This window comes from Pleurodeles waltl, chromosome 4_2, assembly GCF_031143425.1.
Source record: "Pleurodeles waltl isolate 20211129_DDA chromosome 4_2, aPleWal1.hap1.20221129, whole genome shotgun sequence".
Classification (NCBI taxonomy): Eukaryota; Metazoa; Chordata; class Amphibia; order Caudata; family Salamandridae; genus Pleurodeles; species Pleurodeles waltl.
Window position 1 is genome coordinate 93,518,666 of NC_090443.1, and position 19,886 is coordinate 93,538,551.

Here is a 19,886-nt window from a genome sequence, read left to right on the forward strand (position 1 = left end):
TACTAGTTCACTAAAATATATTGACCATCTTCTTTGTCCAAATGAACATTTTCAGTAACGTAAGGCTTCTTTGTTTTACATAGAACCAGTTGAGGGGGTTGTGAGTTTCCCAAATGTGCCCCTTCACCTCCTGAATTTGTCAGGAGGCCTCTCATTTCTTTTATTCTGTATCCTTATAGAAAAAATACTTTCGTCTGATGGATACTTCTATCTGCAGATTCCTTACCTATTGAATAGCCTTCCAGGTGCTAAAGTGGTCTGGATTTTTTTTTTTTTATAGCTCTCCCTTGATGGTAGGATTTGATGACTTCGTATGAAAGCCTGAGGTGGCGTATATGTGAAACTACAAGAGCCAAAAATTGTCCCCACCATCGAGACAATGTCAGTTCCTTTTTTTTTCTGCACCTTTGACGGGGTTCGCAGCTCTTCAGAGATTTTTTTCTCAAAAAGTATTTTGGTAGTGCAACAACCAAATGTCGCCCCCCAAAAAACGGTCAGTGTTTAAACCATTTAAAATCTGTTAGGGTCAGATGTTGGTGACCAACTCCCATAATGTTTTCCTCTGGTGCCTAGGATTTGGTCATGACTCCAAGGCTTATGAGCTGTGCCAAAGTATGCATCCGAAGCTCATTAAAAAGAGAGAGGCACAGGACAAGGATGGCATCTGTCTCAGATGCAAATCTAGGCTTCAATTAAAGTCGTGGTTGGCAGGGCCGTGAACTTTGAGGTCTTCCCTCCATAAGCACAATGAAAATATGAGGCACAACAGTAGAAAGAAAAAGAGAAGTAAGTCTCTGAGGTGTTCTATTCCTCCCTCAAGCTTCTCATTGGAGCTGATCGAAAACCACCCAACTTCCAAGCCATCACCAGTGCCAGTGCAGTTTCCAGTGCCGCTGCTGCCTCCACCTCTTGCAACCGGCACAAGGCGTTATCAGAACTTTCCAGCACCCAGTATGGATCCAGCATATTACCTGAACACCATATTCAAGGATTTCATGCAGGCGATGCTCCCCCGAGAGCTCATTTAGGCCCCATGAGTCCTTTCAGGTTGTCATATGGCTACTACTGGTGAGTCTTCACACTGTTGTTTGCATCCTCCAGGCTCCAGTCGACGACACTGTTGGTTCCAATGACGCCATCAGTGACAATGAACTGAACCCCGCTCAGGCCCTCACTGTGCTCAAGACCGCTGACACTGGTCTCAGTGGAGGCTCTGATTCCATTGGTGTCAATACCGATATTGGAAGAGGCCCCCCCAACTTCACAACCTTTGGGGGCAAGGCCCAGTGTCTTCTATAGAAAAAACATTATAAGGACAAAGAATGCACCTCATAGAACCTCTTTGGCAAATATTCAGGCCTGGATGAAACTGCAGACCCTTGTGATATACCTGAGGGTTTCCAAGACTATGCGGAGGCCAGTGGGCTAGACACCTAACAAGAGCTCTATTTTCTAGATACCTCGGGCCCTCTTCCCCAAGTCATCCCCAGCTATCAGGAAGGCAACAGAAACCTTTGAGATACCACCTTCCCACAGTAGAGACTACAGCAAAGATATTGACAGAGGTGTTGCAGTCCACACCTCATGCAACAGAGCCTCTGATACCACTTAATGAAGCTTTTCTGGATCCTGTCCTTGCCACCTGGACCAAACCCTCATCCACTGCATCTGTCAGCAGAACCGTAGCAAGAAGTTACAGATCGGCACTGGTTGATCCACAGTTTCATTCTGCACACTCTTCCCCTCCCCTAAAAGTTTAATTATCCAGGCATCTTCCTCTTCTAAATTTTCTGCAGGCAATTTCTCTTCGGTACCTACCAACAGAGAGTCACAGACTGGAAGCATGTCCCACAAAGATTTTTGCTGCTGGGAGCCTGGCTCTGAAGTCGCTTATTGCTACATGCCTCCTAGATACATATATTCATCCATTATTGGACATGGATAACCTCATCAAAACATTTCATTGATCTCATGCATGATGATCAGGTGGCTGCTGGGAAAGTCTTTGCAGTCAGGGCTTGATAGTTCATACTCTGCTACCAGGGCATTGGGAAGATCTGTGGCTATGGATAGGCATGCGTGGCTTACGACATTGGGGCTCTCAAATGTTCACTCAACCCTCATGGATTTTCCATTTGACAGCTCCAAACTTTTTGAAGACAAGGTGGATGCAGCTTCTCTAGCACTTTAAAACTAGGTCAGCCACTCCTCGCTCTCTTGAGTTTCACCTCCATATAAGGGACAACCAATTATTTCACAGATTTTGTGATTTCAGAAAAGGCTCAAACTTCCACCAGCATCAAACAGACATTGGGGAGAAACAGGCCCAGAAGCAGTACAGGGGATGCAAGAAGGGCAGAGGTCAAACTCATTCACAGCCAGTCATCTCCACCTCCTCCACAGCCACCTGAGGGAACAAGCTCTATTTTGCCCTTGTCAGGGAACTCACAACTGGTGGGAAGTCCAGTGTCCTCTTTTCCATAGGCCTGAAAGGCCATAGCTTTGGACCAGTGTGTTCTGCATGTTGGAAAAGGGGTGATCTGATAGAGACTTCAAGCTGCAGATTTCTTACCTAAGAATAATCCCCAAGCATCAGATTGGATCCAAAAGATTTTCAGATGGTGTTGTTCAGCTCCATATGACATTGTCGGCATCATCTGCTGACATCAGTACTTTCTTTTCCATATTAAATAGTGCTGATCCAGTGTAAGCTACCCTCAGTCACTTTTTGACTGGCATTTTTGGCAACATTTTCTGAAATTGTTCTCCTGGTTTGAAGATATGTCACACAAGAAACTGGCTGGTTTCAAACCATGTGGGGACTTTCAAGGGCACATGTTGATGACAGGTCCCCACGTGTGTGCTTCAGGTGCATAGGCCACAACTCCAAGGCCTGCGAGGACTGCTGCACCCCGCATCCCAAGGTGCTGAGGGAGCAGTCTCTCAAGGTCTTTGCCGCCTGACATTGTTCGACTCCACGACACTCAAAGTCATTCATGCGGAATGCCTCAGGACCTTTCGCAGATCCCATCCCAACATTTGTCGCCTCATTCCAAGTCGACGTGGAAATTGGGGAAATCCTACAAGCATGTAAAGTGAAAGAAGTCAAAGAGGTCTTTGACTTCACTGCATCCGTCAAAGTCTTCCAATGAGACGTAGGAGTATCAGCACACCATGTCCCATGACTCAGCGGAATCTGAACGTAGGTCTGCTCCTCACTTCCCCGATTTTCCCAGAGCTGCGGTGACCACTGCCCAGCTCAAAGAGTTTTATGAGGTCGTGTGCCTCATATTTGGGCAGCCTGGCCCCTCTGGGGTGCCTTCGGACCCTACAGGCTCGGGAGAGGCCCCCAGTGGATCCACGCCATCTGGCTCACCCTTGGCACCAGTTGGGTCCCATAGATCACTTGCTGGATTCCGAGCAGAGCTGTTGGCAACCTTCCTTCATGACCGCTTCATTGTCAACACCCCTGGTGCCACCAATGCCCAGAGGCAGCACTGCCTCTATCATTGTTCCCAACTCTGAGAGAGAGCAGGAGAAATGTCTCTCGAGGCCGACTCTGGCGCCAACTGGTCCATACTTCCTGGAGTGGAGCCAGTGCCTGATTTATTTGACAGGCCTGGAGAAGTAAACACATGGAGGGCTCTATGAACCCAATGGTTACAGCTTCCTGAAGAAGAATTGGAACAGGACAACTGGCATGAGGAACTGGTAGAGGCCAGTGGGTTAGAGACCTCACCAAGCACTGACCTGGTCTCTCCTCCTACAGTGGCTACAGAGGAGGGTGTCTCTTTGCAATAATGGTGCATAGGGTGGCTGAGGTCTTGGACCTTCAGTTGCCCATAGTGGTGGTCAAGACAAACATCTTGATGAAGGTGCTTCAGAGGGAGGTGAGTCTCCCCTTCTCAACCTCTTCTCCCCTTCAATGACGCCCTTACAGATATCCTACTTGGGGCCTGGTTTAAGCCCTGCACATGGGCTCCTGTGCAGAGCACGATTGCCCACCGCCATTGTCCCATTCCTGGGGATCCTAGTTTCCTTACCCAACAACCCACCTCCGAGAGCTTGGTGGTCCAAGCCTCCACGTCCAGGAACAACTCTGGTGTGCTTTCTACAGTCCACTGCATAAGAAATCCAAGAGACTGGACAACTTTAGTAAGAGAATGTTGTCTTCCGCCAGCCTAGTACTGCAGTTGGTGAACACAGCATGCCTCTTGGGCCATTATTCCCATATGATATAGGACTCGGTTGCTCAGAGGAGGCTCAAGCCTTACTCACCCAGGCTATTGCATATAGGTGAGATACAGCAAAGTTCACTATACGGTGTGGACTCGATACAACCCACTCGCTGGGCAGAGCGATTTCTTTGTTGGTGTCCCTGTGGCACCACACCTGGCTGAGAACAAGTGATTTTTCAGGGGATGTAGAATGTTCCCTCGTGGACATGCCCTTTGATGGATCTCCTCTATTTGGACAGAAGGCGGCCTCAGCGCTGGAGCACTTCAAGGACAGCAGAGCTACGACCAGGTCCTTGGGTTTATCTGTGGCCCCTCACCAACCCCAATCCACCTTCCACTTTTTTGTGGCCACGGAAGGGGTCTTCAGCCAAGCCGGCACTTTCCCAGCCACCACAGACTACAGGCTTCCCAACCTTTTTGTGGCTGTGGGTGCAGGTCCCACAAACAGCTTGGAACAGTTGGCCAGTGGTTGAGTCAGTCCACCACCCCCAGCAACACTGCCTCCAAACCTCATTAGTTTGCCCTCCGACCATCATGGTCATCCAGTGGGAGGCAGGAAATGCCATCACCTGCCCCACTGGTGGTCAGTGACATCAGACTACTGGGGTCACAAAATCGTCCAAAGGGACTACTCCCTCTCTTCTGTGACTGCCCTATCTCCCATGCCACCCACTTAAGATCGGCTGACCGAGGACCATCTCTCCTGTTGCCTCGCGAAGTACAGACTCTCTTGGCCAAAGAAGCCATAGAGAAGGTGCCTGCATCAGAAGTAGGTTATGGTTGTTTTTCCAGCAACTTTCTGGAGCCAAGGGCGGACGGAGAATTTTGGCGTACCCTCGATCTGCGCCTTCTCAACCTCTTCTTGAGGAAAGAGAAATTCAGAATATTCATGCTCACTTAAGTTTTGTCCGCCCTCGACTGGGACTGGATGCTAGCGGTGGACTTGCAGGATGCATATTTTCACATTCCCATTCTGCCTGCTCACAGACAGTACCTGTGGTTTACGGTTTGCCAAAAGCACTTTCAATTTGCTGTGTTTCCTTACTGTCTTACCAGCACCCCTCTGGTGTTGATGAAAGCCATGGCATTAGTTGCAGCTCATTTCCAGAGGTTGAGTGTTTCAGTCTATCCCTACCTGGACGTTTGGCTGTTGAAAGCGGGCTCTCAACAGGCAATGGTCTCCCACCTTCAGACTGTGGCAAACTTCCTGCATTTGCTGGGGTTCACTATCAACTTGCTGAAGTCGCACCTTTTTGGACACATTGCAGTTTTGGGCCTATACTGCCAAGTGGCAAGTTCAGGATATTCAGGCTATGCCAATGATTCATCCAATACCCTGGATTTTGATGAGACTGACTCTGAGGCTATTGGGCCTCATGACCTTCTGAATCGTGCTGGTTGCTCATGTACAATGTGCAAGTTCTGCAATAGGACCTGAATTCCTAGTGGGCACAGCATCAGGGAAATCTCTCCGACATGGCCCAGATCTCGGAGGGAACCACAAAACATCTGCAGTGGTGGCAAATGAACTGTGTTTGGGTCTGTGACAGACCCCTCTCTCCTCCCCAATCAGAGTGGACTGCAGTCACAGATACGTCACTCCTAAGCCAGTGTGGCCACCTGGGAGAGGTGGAGATCAGAAGCCTCTAGTCTCGGCGGAGTCCGAGTTCCACATCAACCTGTTGAAGCTCCAGGTGATTCGCTTAGCTCTGAAAGCCTTTTTTCCTCAGTAAAGGGAAGAGTGGTGCAGGTGTTCACGGGCAAATCCACCGCCATGTGGTATTACAACAAACAGGGTGGGATGGGATTGTGGACCCTTTATCAAGCTGCCCTGTTTCTCTGGACGTGGCTGGAATATCAAGGCATTTCCCTAGTGGTTTAGCATCTGACATGATCACAAATGGTATCTCAGTCCGGACGTGGTGGAAGGTGTCTTTCAGCAGTGTAGAGAGCCTTGGTTAGACCTGTTTGGCATCACTGAGAATGTGCAATGTCAGCAGTCTCGCTCAAGACACTTTTTGTCTCAAGTGGAGCTCTGGCCTTCTATACGTTTTTCTACCAATGCCACTCCTGCCCAGAGTTAACAAGAAGATTAGGAACAACCGGGCCCACATTATTCTTGTAGATCCAGATTGAGCACAGAGAATCTGGCATTCCAAGCTGTTGAGCATGACCTTCAGTCCTCCAGTCATTCTGCCTCTTCAAGCAGATCTTCTGTTGCAGCAATAGGGAAGGGTTCTGCACCCAAACCTGCGCATCTTCATGTGTGGAGTTTGAGTGGCAACAGTTGGCAGCTTTTAACCTTCCTCCTGAAGTCTGTAATGTTATTCTAGTAGCCAGGCATCCCTCCACCAAGTCGACATACGCTTGACAGTGGGACAAGTGTATAGCATGCTAATATTCCCACAATGTTGATCCCCTTTCTGCACCTTTATCACAAATTCTCTTGTTCGCCTTATTCTGGACCCAGCAATGCTCTGCTCTGGGCAGTTAAGGCTTTACTTTTCTGTCATCTCAGCAATCTTGCAGTTGCTGGACCAACTTTCCCTCTTTAAGTCACCTGTTATGACTAAGCCCTTCATAATGCCTCAGTGGGACTTCAACCTGGTCCTTGCCTTTCTCATGTGTGCAACATTCAAGGCTGTGCGGAATTGTCCTCTTAGGCTCTTGGCTATAAAAACTGCCTTTTAATATCTGTAACTTCATCCAGGAGGTTCAGCAACCTGCAAGCACTCTTTGTGACCCCCTTATACCACCTTCTATCCAGACAAGTTACTTATCTTCGGTAATGCCTTATGTGGTAAAGACTTTATCTAGCCACCGATTCCTTGCCAGCCCACCAATCCTTGCAGCCCTGCAAACCGATTACAGTATGGGGAACACCCTCTTAAGGGCCTTAGTTTGTCACATCCGTGGTCAATGCACCATTGTGCCTTTGCGCTCCTGGCATGTAAAGAAGTCTCTATCAGACCTGCAGTGGAAAGAAGTCTCTATCATGAACAAGTCACTTACCTTCGATAATGCCTTATCTGGTGCAGACTATAACTTGCTGCAGACTCTTTACCAGCCCACCCATCCTCCTGACTCTGTTTCTAGGGAGAGGGCTACTTCCCTTTCAGGGCCCTAGTTTTCCACATCAGTGGTCAGTGTTCTTCATGGCTCCACACATCTGGTATGGAAAGTCGTGAAAAGAAACTGATGTCAGAGTGCCTTAGTGGCACCTGTAGGTGCCGTGGACGTCACTTCTGGCGGGGACGATGCCGACAAAGCATACAGAGCCAAACAACTCAAATTACCGGCATGCAGGGGAACTTATCGCGAGCAATCTTCCCAACTCAATCTAATACTTGAGGGAAGGTAAGGAATCTGCTGCTAGATATAGGGGGTCATTCTAACTTTGGCAGGCGGCGGAGGCCGCCCGCCAAAGTTCCCCCGGCAGAATACCGCTGTGCGGTCAAATGACCGCCGCGGTAATTCTGAGTTTCCTGCTGGGCGGGCGGGCGACCGCCAAAAGGCCACCTGCCCGCCCAGCGGGAAACCCCCTTCCACGAGGATGCCGGCTCCGAATGGAGCCGGCAGAGTTGAAAGGGTGCGACGGGTGCAGTTGCAGTATGCAGTATGCAGACACTGTTAGGGGGCCCCTGCAGTGCCCATGCCACCCGTTCCCGCCAGCAAGGTTCTGGCGGACAAAACCGCCAGAACCAGGCTGGTGGGAAGGGGGTCGGAATCCCCATGGCAGCGCTGCCTGCAGCGCCGCCATGGAGGATTCCTCAGGCCAGGGGAAAACCGGTGGGAAACCGCCGGTTTCCCTTTTCTGACCGCGGCTTTACCGCCGCGGTCAGAATTGGCCTGGATGCACCGCCAGCCTGTCGCCGGTGCATCCGCGGTCCCCGGCCCTGGCGGTCTATGACCGCCAAGGTCGGAATGACCCCCACAGTCTCTACCAAATAAGGTGTTACCGAAAGTAAGTAGCTTATCTTCTTGCAGATTATCTACTTTCAGACTCCTCACCGATCCCACCCATCTCCCTGTTTTTGCTCATTTCTTATCCTGTTGCACTATATTCACAATTTGATGTCATTCCTGTCCACCTGCTTTGCCGGCACTAAAAAAATGGATGGGAAACTGATGTTGTCTCGACTGAGGGGGCACATTATAGCTCCTGCGATGTCACAAGGACATCACTTCTGGCTTTGATGTGAAGTTGGTGTCCCTTACCATCACTGGAGAGCTATGTAATAAGTTTTTCCAGACCAGTCTTGAACCTGGAAAAATATTTAAGAGGGGGGACTCTGCAGGTACATAGAATATCCTCTAGAAAGATCATTAGCAAAGGTGAGTAACTATCTAATAGAGACTTCCAGCTGCAGATTACTTTCCTTTGAATTTTCCTCAGGCGTCAGACTAGATCCAGAAGATTTTTCACGAGTACCTCTGTGCGCCGGTAGGTGATGTCAGTCGGCTCCACTCTGCGTCATCCGCGCTAGAAGTGATGTCTGCTTCAACTATATAGGCCCCACCTCTGCGCACTGTCAACAGTCCTTTCTTTCCATGCTAGCCAGCTCAGATCCGCGAGAAGAGGTACCCCTCTGTCACTTCCTGACAAACCTTTATGTGACTATTTGTCAATGTTTTTTAGGTTATCCTCCTGGTGCGTGAGAAGGTCATTGAGGAAAACAGGTTTTAAATCCTGTAGCCCCTGTCACTGCGCCATGTCGGTGACAGATCCGCACCTCGTGTGTCTATGATGTCTGGAGCGTGACCATGACTCCAAGTTGTGCTCCAACTACCGGGCCATGGCACCGACAGTTTTGAGGAAGCGGTCCTTAAATCTGCTAGCGGTCCGGCAGGCTACTCCGTGTTGCGGAACTCCTCAGAAGTCTTGGTCACAGACAAGAGGATGGTCCTCGGACCATTCCAGGAGTTCCAAGTCCTCTTCGTCCCATTCAAACAAACAACACAAGAATTTGAAGCGCACCTTTGTCCGTTGGCCAACGCAATGAAGGAACATCAGCGTTCAAGGCATGGTTCTTCGGTACCTACGTTAGGGCCAACTCTATGCCTTCCCAGCTTTCCCGGAGGGAAGAGAACCCACTCAGATTAAGGAATTTTACAATACCATGAACCTCGTTTTTGAGTGGGCCAACCCCTCCGACATGCCTTTGGCCCCACAGGGTTGGAGGGTGCCCCATCCAGTCCTGCACCAACCCTGGCTCCAGTGGGCCCCAATGGATCCAATCATCTATCCAGACCAGCGCTGGTCATGGCAGTGTGACCTTCCCCAGAGCAGGTCCCGGCACCGATACGCCTGCCACCGCTGGTGCCAACTGCCAGCACCAGCCCCATTGTGATCCCCGAGTCCGATAAGGAGCTGAATTGACGACACCAATTCTGTTGCTGACAGGACCCTTGTGTCCTAGGTTGGTGCCTTAGTCTGAAGGGCTACGCCTCTGAGAAGAATGGGAGGGGTCACTGGACCCTTTAGAATACCAGTGAGAAGAACAGGATATGGACTGGTATGAGTAACTGGATGATGGCAGTGGACTAAACACATCTTCAGATACCAGCATGCTTTCTCCCCCTACAGTGGCTATGGAGGAGGGAGTTACCTATGCTATGGAGGAGAAGAGAGCGGCTGAGGTCCTGGACCTCAAGTTCCTCTCAGTGGTAGTCAAGACTAACATCTTGACAGAGATGCTGCAACTGGGAGTTTCCTCCTCTGAACCCCTTCTCCCTTTCAACAAAGCCCTAACCAACATCGTTCTGGGAACCTGGTCCAAGCCCAGCACAAGGGCTCCTGTGAATAGGATGATTGCCCGCTGCCATGGCCCACCCAAGGGGACCAGAGCTTCTTCACTCAACACTCTACTCCAGAGAGCTTGGAGATCCAAGCTTCTACTTTCTATGATGCATTCCCTGCCGCACTCCCGGACAGGAAAGCAAGAGGCTGGATAGCGTGGGTAAAAACATGTTTTCTTCTGCCAGCCTTGCATTGCGGACAATGAACACCTCATACATACTGGACTGCTATTCCCACACACTGTGGGACACTGATGCGCGAGTGCTGCCACAGGTCCCAGAGGCGGCCCAATCCACTCTCTCTCAAGCAGCCAAACACAGGAAAGAGGCAGCTACGTTCACTATGCAGTGTGGTTTGGACACAACTGACTCTCTGGGTAGAGTCGTTTCCACAATGGTGGCACCCAGACGTAATGCTTGGCTGAGAACATCCAGCTTTTCAGGGGATGTACAGGCTTCCCTCATGGACATACCCTCTAATGGCACCCGTCTCTTCGGAGACAAGACAGACTCGACGATGGAGCACTTAAAGGACTCGCGAGCTATGGTCAAGTCCCTGGGTCTCACAGTTGTTCCGCATCATTCTCAGTCTTCTTTTCGCTCATTTTTGTAGCTACAGAAGGGGCTTCCAACCCCGCCAGCCCTATCCCAGCCTCCAGCTGTCACAAGCTTCCCAGCCTCTGCATGGACAAGAACGTTGTTCTTCCCAAACATGTGGGTCAAGTATCCAGTGGTCTACTCCAACTTCCACCCCCCCAGAAACTGTAGCCTCCAAACCTTTTTAATCTTGCCCTTTTAGATCATGGGCATCCAGTTGGTGGCAGGATCGGCCATCACCTATAACACTGGCAGTCCGTAACATCGGACAGTTGGGGGTTCTACAGATCATCTGGTGGGGCTACTCCCTTCACTTCAAGACCACCCCTCCCTTCATACCTCCATCTTCTGACCGGCTGACGGAAGATCAATTGTCCTTGCTCCACAAAGAAATTAGAGCTCTCTTGGCCAGGGGAGCCATACAGGAGGTTCTAGTGCCAGAAGTAGTGTGGGGTTACTACTACTGCTACTTTCGGGTCCCCAAAAAGGACAAGGGTTTTCTCCATATCCTAGATCTCCGAACCCTCAACTTCTTAGTCAGAAAGGAGAAATTCAAGATGCCTGCATTGGCTGAGGTCTTGTCTGCCCTGGACCCAGAAGACTGGATGGTATCGTTGGACTTCTATTTTCAAATCCCCGTCCTGTCTGCCCACAGACATTACTTGTGGTTCACTGTAGGCCATAAGCACTTTCAGCTTATGGTGCTCCCTTTTGCCCCTCTGGTTTTCACCAAGGTGATGGCGGTGGTCACAGTTTATCTGCACAGATGACAGCTGTCAGTCTTCCCCTATCTCGACGACTGGCGGCTGAAGGTGGGCTCGCCCCAGAGTGTCGTCTCCCACCTCCAAACTATGGCGGACCTCCTGCATTCGCTGGGGTTCACTATAAACATGCCCAAGTCAAAACTGACTCCCTCTTGAACGCTCCATTTCATCCATGCTCTTCTGGACGCAGTCCATTTTTGGGCTTATCCTCCTGAACAGCAAGTCCAGGATATTCAGGCTATGATACTGATATTTCAGCCTCTTTCCTGGGTTTCAGTGAGACTGACTCTGAGGCTGCTAGGCCTCATGGCCTCCTGCTCGTGACACCTGCCAGATAGCCTATGCATGCTCTACAGTGGGACCTCAAATTCCAGTGGGTGCAGCATCAGGGGAATCTCTCCGACATGGTCCAGATCTCAGAGGGAACTACAGTTGTCGCTAATGAACTGTGATTGGGTCAGCGGCAGACTCTTCTCTGTTCCCAACCAGATCTCACAGTAGTGACAGATGTGTCACTCCTGGGATGGGGTGGCCACCTGGGAGAGGTGGAGATCAGAGGACTCTGGTCTCCAGCAGAATCCGGACTCTAGTAAACATGCTGGAACTCCATGTGATCTGACTAGCATTGAAAGCCTTTCTACCCTCTATCAAGGAAAGGCGAGTGCAGGTGTTCATGGACAACACCACCACTGTGTGGTACTGCAACAAACAAGGTGGGATAGGGTCATAAACCCTCTGTCAAGAGGCTCTGCATCTCTGAACGTGGCTTGAACAGCAGGGCATACCACTAGCGGTTCAACATCTGGCAGGTTCCCTGAACGCCAGAGCGGACAAACTCAGCCGCCAATGCCTAGCAGATCACAAGTGGCATCTCCAGCTGGAGATGGTTCAAGTTCTATTTCAGCAGTGGGAGGAGCCTTAGTAAGATCTGTTCGCATCCACCGAGAACGCGCAAGGTCAGCAGTTTTGCTCACTGGAGTTTCGAAGGCCGCTCTCTTTTTGAGACGCCTTTTATCTTGAGTGGGGCTCAGGCCTCCTGTGAACCTTTCAGCCCATACCACTCCTGCCCAAAATTGTCAAGAAGATCAGCAATGACTAGGTCGAAGTCATCCTTGTGGCTCCGGACTGGGCACAGAGAGTCTGGTATCCTGACCTACTGAACATGTGTGTTAATCCTCCAATCAGGCTACCCTTTTGGGAGGATCTTCTGTCACAGCAGCAGTATAGGGTCCTGCACCCAAACCTGTCATCTCCTGCCTTCTTGCGTGGAGATTCAGTGGCAGCAGTTGACAGCTATCAACCTTCCTCCTGAAGTATGTAATGTTATTCTGGAAGTCAGGCGTCCCTCCACCAAAACTGTATATGACTGCCAGAGGAAGCTATTTGTATCATACTGTACAGAAAAGTCTATTGATCTACTTTCTGCTTCCCTTTCTGATATTTTGCTTTTTATCCTTACCCTTGCCCAGCAGGGAGGCTGCCTGACCAACCATCTTTATTTATTGCAAATAGACTTCTGAAGGGCCTTGTACATATGTTTCTCCTTTCTCCTTTTATTATGCCTCAGCTGGACCTTAATTTGGTCCTTGATGTGTGCTCCTTTCAAGCCTCTCCAAAATTGTCCCCTCCAGGTGCTCACGATTAAAACAACCTTCCTCCTGGACATTACATCTGCCTGGAGGGTGAGTGAGCTGCAGACTTTATCTTCCAAGCCTCCAATCTTCTCAGTTTATCTGGACAAACTGGTACTTCCCACTAGGGCCTCTTTCCTGCAGAAAGTGGTAACACCCACCATTTCATGTGGGCCAGTCTGTCACCTTGTCCACCTTTTATGCTCCTTTAGATCCCTGTAAGGAAGAGGAGCAACTCCACTGGCTGGACCCAAAAAGAGCATTGTTGTTCCGTCTTGATTGAACAAAAGAGATCCGGGTGGACAACCAACTCTTCGTGGGGTATACTGGTGTGAAGAAAGGTCGGTTGATGCAGAAACAGACCATCTCTTAATGGGTCGTTCTCTGCATCAAGATCTGTTACTCACTGGCAAAAAGCAGCCTCCTGAACGCTTAGGGTCTCATTCCACCAGAGCTAAAGCTGCAACGACTGCGTTAGAATGTGGAGTCCTAGCCCTGTACATCTGGCAGGCAGCAATGTGGGTTTCCCTGCACACATTTACCAAGCACTACTGCCTGGACAGTCAGGCCCTTAGGGACAGGCGTTTCTCCTATTCAGTCCTACAGGACTTTCTCATTTAAATTTGTCCACAGACCCTCGACCAGGGATGGTTTTACTTGGGTATCTAATCAAAGATAAGGAATCTGCAGCTAGAAGTCTCTATCAGATGAACAAGTTACTTACCTTCAGTAACACCTTATCTGCTAGAGACAATATCTGGCCACAGATTCCTTACCGACCCACCCATCCTCCCTGCTCTGCAGATAGATTTCTAAGGTCAGGGATGAGCCCTTTCAGTGCTCTAGTTTGGACACACCAGGGTGAGTGCTATTCATGGATCCTCGCTTCTGGTGTGGAAAGTTGTGAAAAGTAACTGATGTCGGCGCACCAAGGACGCACCTATATAGATGAAGTGGACATCACTTCTGGCATGGACGATGCATACGGCACCATGCAGATCCGACAGACGCCACCTACCGGCGTGCAGCGGTACTCATGAAAAATCTTCTAGATCAGACTGATGCCTGGAAAAATTCAAAGATGAGAAATCTACAGCGAGATATTGTCTCTACCAGTTAATGTATTACCGAATGTAAGTAACTTGTTCTTTTCTTCCAGTCCCTATATCTGGTTCAGTTTGTATTTCTTAGGCAAAACAGTGATCTAACTTAAAGTAAAAACAGCATCCTACACGATGAATAGTAGATAAAGTTTACAACATATTACATTTTCGATGGAACCTATGCATGGTAGACAATATTACGAAGTCGGTAACGACCAACCTGATCTTTTTCAGCTCAAAGACTTAAAAACTCCAGTAACAGTTCTAAAGAACTTTTGCGACATAAAAAGGGTGCTATCTATAAGTAGGACAACAATGTCCTGACATGGTGACTAAGGAGGACTGATTAACTTTACTTGTGCAGGGTTTCATATACTTTGGGCAGGCTGCTGCAGAGTATTGTTTTCCTGGCCCACTTGTACTGCATAAGGAAACTCTTTGGTAGCCATTATAGAAGGTCAACACTGTGAGATGTCCGTTTGAATACACTTAGACACAAGCACCCATGTTCTACATTAAATACAGCTTCTGCATCTCTATGAGTGCACTATTCACCTGTAGTGCTTTCCACTTATAGGGTTTTCCCGGGCACCTTGCACAGGAAGACAAAGGTTGAAGCAAATTCACTGTTTCCCCTTCCTGCTCCAAGACTGTAGGTCCAACATAGTTCTCAAGGAGGCGTTCTCTTGCTTTCTTGTGAACATTAAGTTTGTATTTCTACTCTTGCTCTCTGTCACTGCACCACCTCTTGCTTCTTACCACCCACCCACCACATGTGCTCATGGCTCTAGTTCATTGCTGTGTTTTTTATGCCGCCTCACGCCTGGCTGTGCAGTGCTTGCATGCAACCCCGGGCACTTAAACCTGCCGTACCAAATGTGTGCTTTCTTTCTAAAGGGAGTTAATGGGTGAGTGAACATGTCATCCATATTCATCTTTCGCAGTGGGGGTGGGCTCCATTCTTCCATGATCCTACAACCTGGGCCTGGTTGGTTGGTTAGCTGTGGTATGCGGACGGAGAAGGTAGGTGGTGCCCATGCTTCAGCTCTCAGAATCCACAGCCCACAGTTATCCTAGAAGGGTTCCGGCTTGCAAGAAAGAATGAATGTGGTTATAACTGAGGTGAACCATGAAAAGTTGATTTTGAATGTATGCTGGGCTTGCGTTATGTTCCCCTCTTTCACTTGTCTGAATTCTTTGAAAGAATGACTAGCTTTTGTAAAAACCTGCACCCCTCAGTTGTACAGATTAGATTTAAAGTAAATAGTGCAGCAAAGTTATTGTCGGAACTGATTTTTATTAAGTGCTGGGTGCCAGTTGACCCCAAGGGATCGTCCTGCCCTGATTTAAACCTATCAAGACGACAGAGCTCTCCATGCTGAGCCTTGAGCAGCACTTTTTTAAAGAAAGTACCTATATCACTGACAGTGTGTTAAACTCTTCCTGGATTTCATCTTTGATAAACAGTTTGGCTAGATTTGAAGTACAAAGTTAAAGAGATGATAAAAGTGAGTTCTGTTCACACGTGAAAATGGTTTGTAGATTTAGTTCTTGTCCTGAATTAAGATTGCATCCTACTAGACCCGTGGAATCAAACTGGCACATTTGAAAAGGGATTCTGCGCTCAGTGTGCAGACTTCCCGTACTATTGCCACAATAAAACTCCAGCAATGTGGAGAGGTGAACGAGATTCCTGTAGTCGTCACCCTTCTCCTGTATCTCCAAGTCCCAAAAAATACCTCTGTCACTGTTAGCTTTGCTGAGATGTCAAGGATAAAGGGCCAGATGTAAAAAGGCGTTTGCGAGTCGCAAACGGCGAAAAACGCCGTTTGCGAGGCGCAAAAGCCTCACCGGTATGCAGAAATGCATTTTGCAAGTCGGATCCAACTCGCAAAATGCATTTCCGACTCGCAAATAGGAAGGGGTGTTCCCTTCCTATTTGCGACTCGCAATGCAATGCAATTTTCGCGGTCGCAAATGAAATTGCAGTTACCATCCACTTGAAGTGGATGGTAACCCAGTCGCAAACGGGAAGGGGACCCCTTCCCCTTTGTGATTGGAAATAAAAATATTTTTTCAGGGCAGGCAGTGGTCCAATGGACCACTGCCTGCCCTGAAAAAAACCGAAACTAAAGGTTTCGGGTTTTTTCCCAAGTGCAGCTCGTTTTCCTTTAAGGAAAACGGGCTGCAGATGGGAAAAAAAACTGCTTTATTAAAAAACAGTCTCGGACATGGTGATCTGCTGACTCCAGCAGGCCACCATCCCCGTGAGTGCCCATACTCGCAATGGGGTCGCAAACTGCGACCCACCTCATTAATATTAATGAGGTGGGTCTTTGCAACCCCATTGCGAGTTGCAGAAGGTGTCTGAGACACCTTTCTGCATACCAAATTGCGACTTGCAATTTGCGAGTTGCACGGACTCGCAAATTGCAAGTCGCAATTTGCAAGCTACCTACATCTGGCCCAAAGTGCTCTGCATGCCTCGTCTCGCTGCTTCTGCGTTTCTGTCTGTCTTCCCCTCATCCCTCCTTAACGAAAAAGGATGGAAAGTGAGAGAGAAAAGGACAGAATCATTTAAACAAATGTGGAATGTAATCCTTTAATTTCCGTTAGGGATCATTTTTGTTCTAAATCGATAGAATTCACAATTCAGTGTTGTGGATTTCATGCTGGTAGACGAGATGGATGTGCCATTTACCCAGCGCAGTTGTGGAACTGATGTCCCAGATGAGCTTCACTGACAGACCGCTCCCTTTCATTGCATCTGGAAGGAGACGGCATATACCGAGGTGGGTGCGGGCCACAGGCCGGCCAGATGTAGTAAGCTGTTTGCATGGTGCAAACTGCGAAAATTGCAGTTTGCGCCATGCAAACAGCCTTCTGCGATGCACATTCACAATTTGCGAGTCGGTACCGACTCGCAAATTGTGAATGCGACTCGCAAATAGGAAGGGGTGTTCCCTTTCTATTTGCAACTCGCATCGCAATGCAGAATTGCTTTGTGACCGCGAATGCGGTCGCAAAGCAATTCGCAGTTACCAACAGTGTCACTCTGGTGGTAACTCATTCGCAAAAGGGAAGGGGTCCCCATGGGACCCCTTCCCCTTTGTGAATGCTGCTCAAAAGGTTTTTTCAGAGCAGGCAGTGGTCCAATGGACCACTGCCTACTCTGAAAAAACGAAACCAAATGGTTTTGTTATTTTTTTTATTTTGCAACTCGTTTTCCTTTGAGGAAAACGGGCTGCAAAATAAAAACAAAACTGCTTTATTTAAAAAGCAGTCACAGACATGGAGGTCTGCTGACTTCAGCAGGCCACCATCCCTGTGAGTGCAGGGACTCGCTATGGGGTCGCAAAATGCGACCCACCTCATTAATATTTATGAGGTGGGTCTTTGCGACCCCATAGCGAGTCGCAGATGGTGTCTGAGACACTGTTCTGCATCCGCATTTGCGATTCGGAAATTGCGAGTCGCACAGACTCGCAATTTCCGAATCGCAAATGCAGAGGTTGCTACATCTGGCCCAAAGTGCGCTGCAAAGGCGCTTCAAGGCTCACAAGTGATACTTACTGACCGAGTGAATGAGGGGCCAGATGTAGCAACCAGTTTGCATATCGCAAACTGCGAAAAACGCAGTTTGCGACATGCAAAACGGCCATCGCGATGCAGATGCACATTTTGTGAGTCGGTACCGACTCGCAAAATGTGAATCCGACTCGCAAATAGGAAGGGGTGTTCCCTTCCTATTTGCGACCGCATCGCCATGCTGAGCTGCTTTGTGACCGCGAAGGCGGTCGCAAACCAACTCGCAGTTACCACCCACTTGAAGTGGGTGGTAACGCATTCGCAAACGGGAAGGGGTCCCCATGGGACCCATTCCCCTTTGTGAATGTCGCGTAAAATATTTTTTCAGAGCAGGCAGTGGTCCAATGGACCACTGCCTACTCTGAAAAAATGAAACCAAATGGTTTCATAATTTTTTTGAATTGCAACTCGTTTTCCTTTAAGGAAAACAGGCTGCAATAAAAAAAAAAAAAAACTGCTTTATTAAAAAAAGCAGTCACAGACATGGAGGTCTGCTGACTACAGCAGGCCACCATCCCTGTGAGTGCAGGGACTCGCTATGGGGTTGCAATTTGCGACCCACCTCATTAATATTCATGAGGTGGGTCTTTGCGACCCCATAGCGAGTCACAGAAGGTGTCTGAGACACCTTTCTGCATACGATTTTGCGATTTGCAATTTGCGAGTCGGTATGACTCGCAATTTGCAAGTCTCAAAAACATTTTTTGCTACATCTGCCCCGAGGTGCTGCAGAAGAAGCATGCTCGACACCTCCTAGAGCACTGCAAGCCAGGGACTGGGCATTACATTACCTGTAGAAGTACCAAGCACGCACCCGTTACCGGGGGCGGGGCTGGATGCACAATGACATTTCATTGAGGGTGTCAAAAATACTGGCAACTGGCTTGTTCAGGACTTTCACAGACTGTGTACATCACTCTACTGTCGCAATTAACCATGCCCTTGCTAAACAAGCACCCTGAATGAAATGTTTATTTAATAGAAGTTTTATTGATGTTCAAGCAAAAAGATCTACAACAGAAATCAAATCGAAAATAGCCTCCTATACATGTCCTTGCAGTTTGCTTCCCAGGCCAATCTAAGGTACGTAGATAAATGATCTTACCAGTACTCTTATCAGTGTCCTGAAGGGTTGCTGGCGAATAAGAGGGCCAGATGTAGGAACAGGTTTGCATGTCGCAAACTGCGAAAAACGCAGTTTGCGACATGCAAAATGGCCATCGCAATGCTGATTCACATTTTGCGAGTCGGTACCGACTCGCAAAACGTTAATCCGACTCGCAAATAGGAAGGGGTGTTCCCTTCCTATTTTCGACTCGCACCGCGATGTAGAATTGCTTTGTGACCATGAAAGCGGTCGCAAAGCAATTCGCAGTTAACACCCACTTGAAGTGGGTGGTAACTCATTCGCAAACAGGAAGGGGTCCCCATGGGACCCCTTCCCCTTTGTGAATGTCGCTGAAAATATTTTTTTAGAGCAGGGCCTACTCTGAAAAAATGAAACCAAATGGTCTCATTATTTTTTTGAATTGCAACTCGTTTTCCTTTGAGGAAAATGGGCTGCAATAATTTTTTTTTTAAAACTGCTTTATTAAAAAAGCAGTCACAGACATGGAGGTCTGCTGTCTCCAGCAGGCCACCATCCCTGTGAGTGCAGGGACTCGCTATTGGGTCGCAATTTGCGACCCACCTCATTAATATTCATGAGATGGGTTTTTGCGACCCCATAGCGAGTCGCAGAAGGTGTCTGAGACACCTTTCTGCATACAATTTTGCGAGTTGCAAATTGTGAGTCGGTATGACTCGCAATTTGCAACTCGCAGAATTTTCTGTTCCTACATCTGGCCCTTAGTAATCATTCGTACTTTCTGTACATTTCTCTCTGTCTCTCTGTTCTCAGAGTTTTCCAGTTCTTTCTCTCCCTCCGGTAGCGGTATCAGGAGCTCGGTGAAGTCCCGCAGGACCTGACCCATGTTGGCAGGTCCTCCTCCCTGCACCCACCCCTTCCTTGCGCACCAGAAGCCCCAGCTTCTCCCCTGGCAGGGCCCACCCACTCACATCCTTGCCTCATCGAATAACCTAAGGATAATATAAGGGCAGGGCCTTGCGTCTTCCACTGGGGAACCAATGAAAGGAAGAGAAGGTTGACCATAAGAGAGGACAATG

The 19,886-nt window shown here is 48.8% G+C and overlaps 1 protein-coding gene across 1 annotated transcript in view; it reads left to right on the forward strand.

Annotated features, from left to right (window-relative positions):
* The window catches only part of KIF5A (kinesin family member 5A), a 602,234-nt gene that overhangs the window by 513,275 nt on the left and 69,073 nt on the right, over positions 1–19,886 (forward strand). The window lies entirely within an intron of this gene.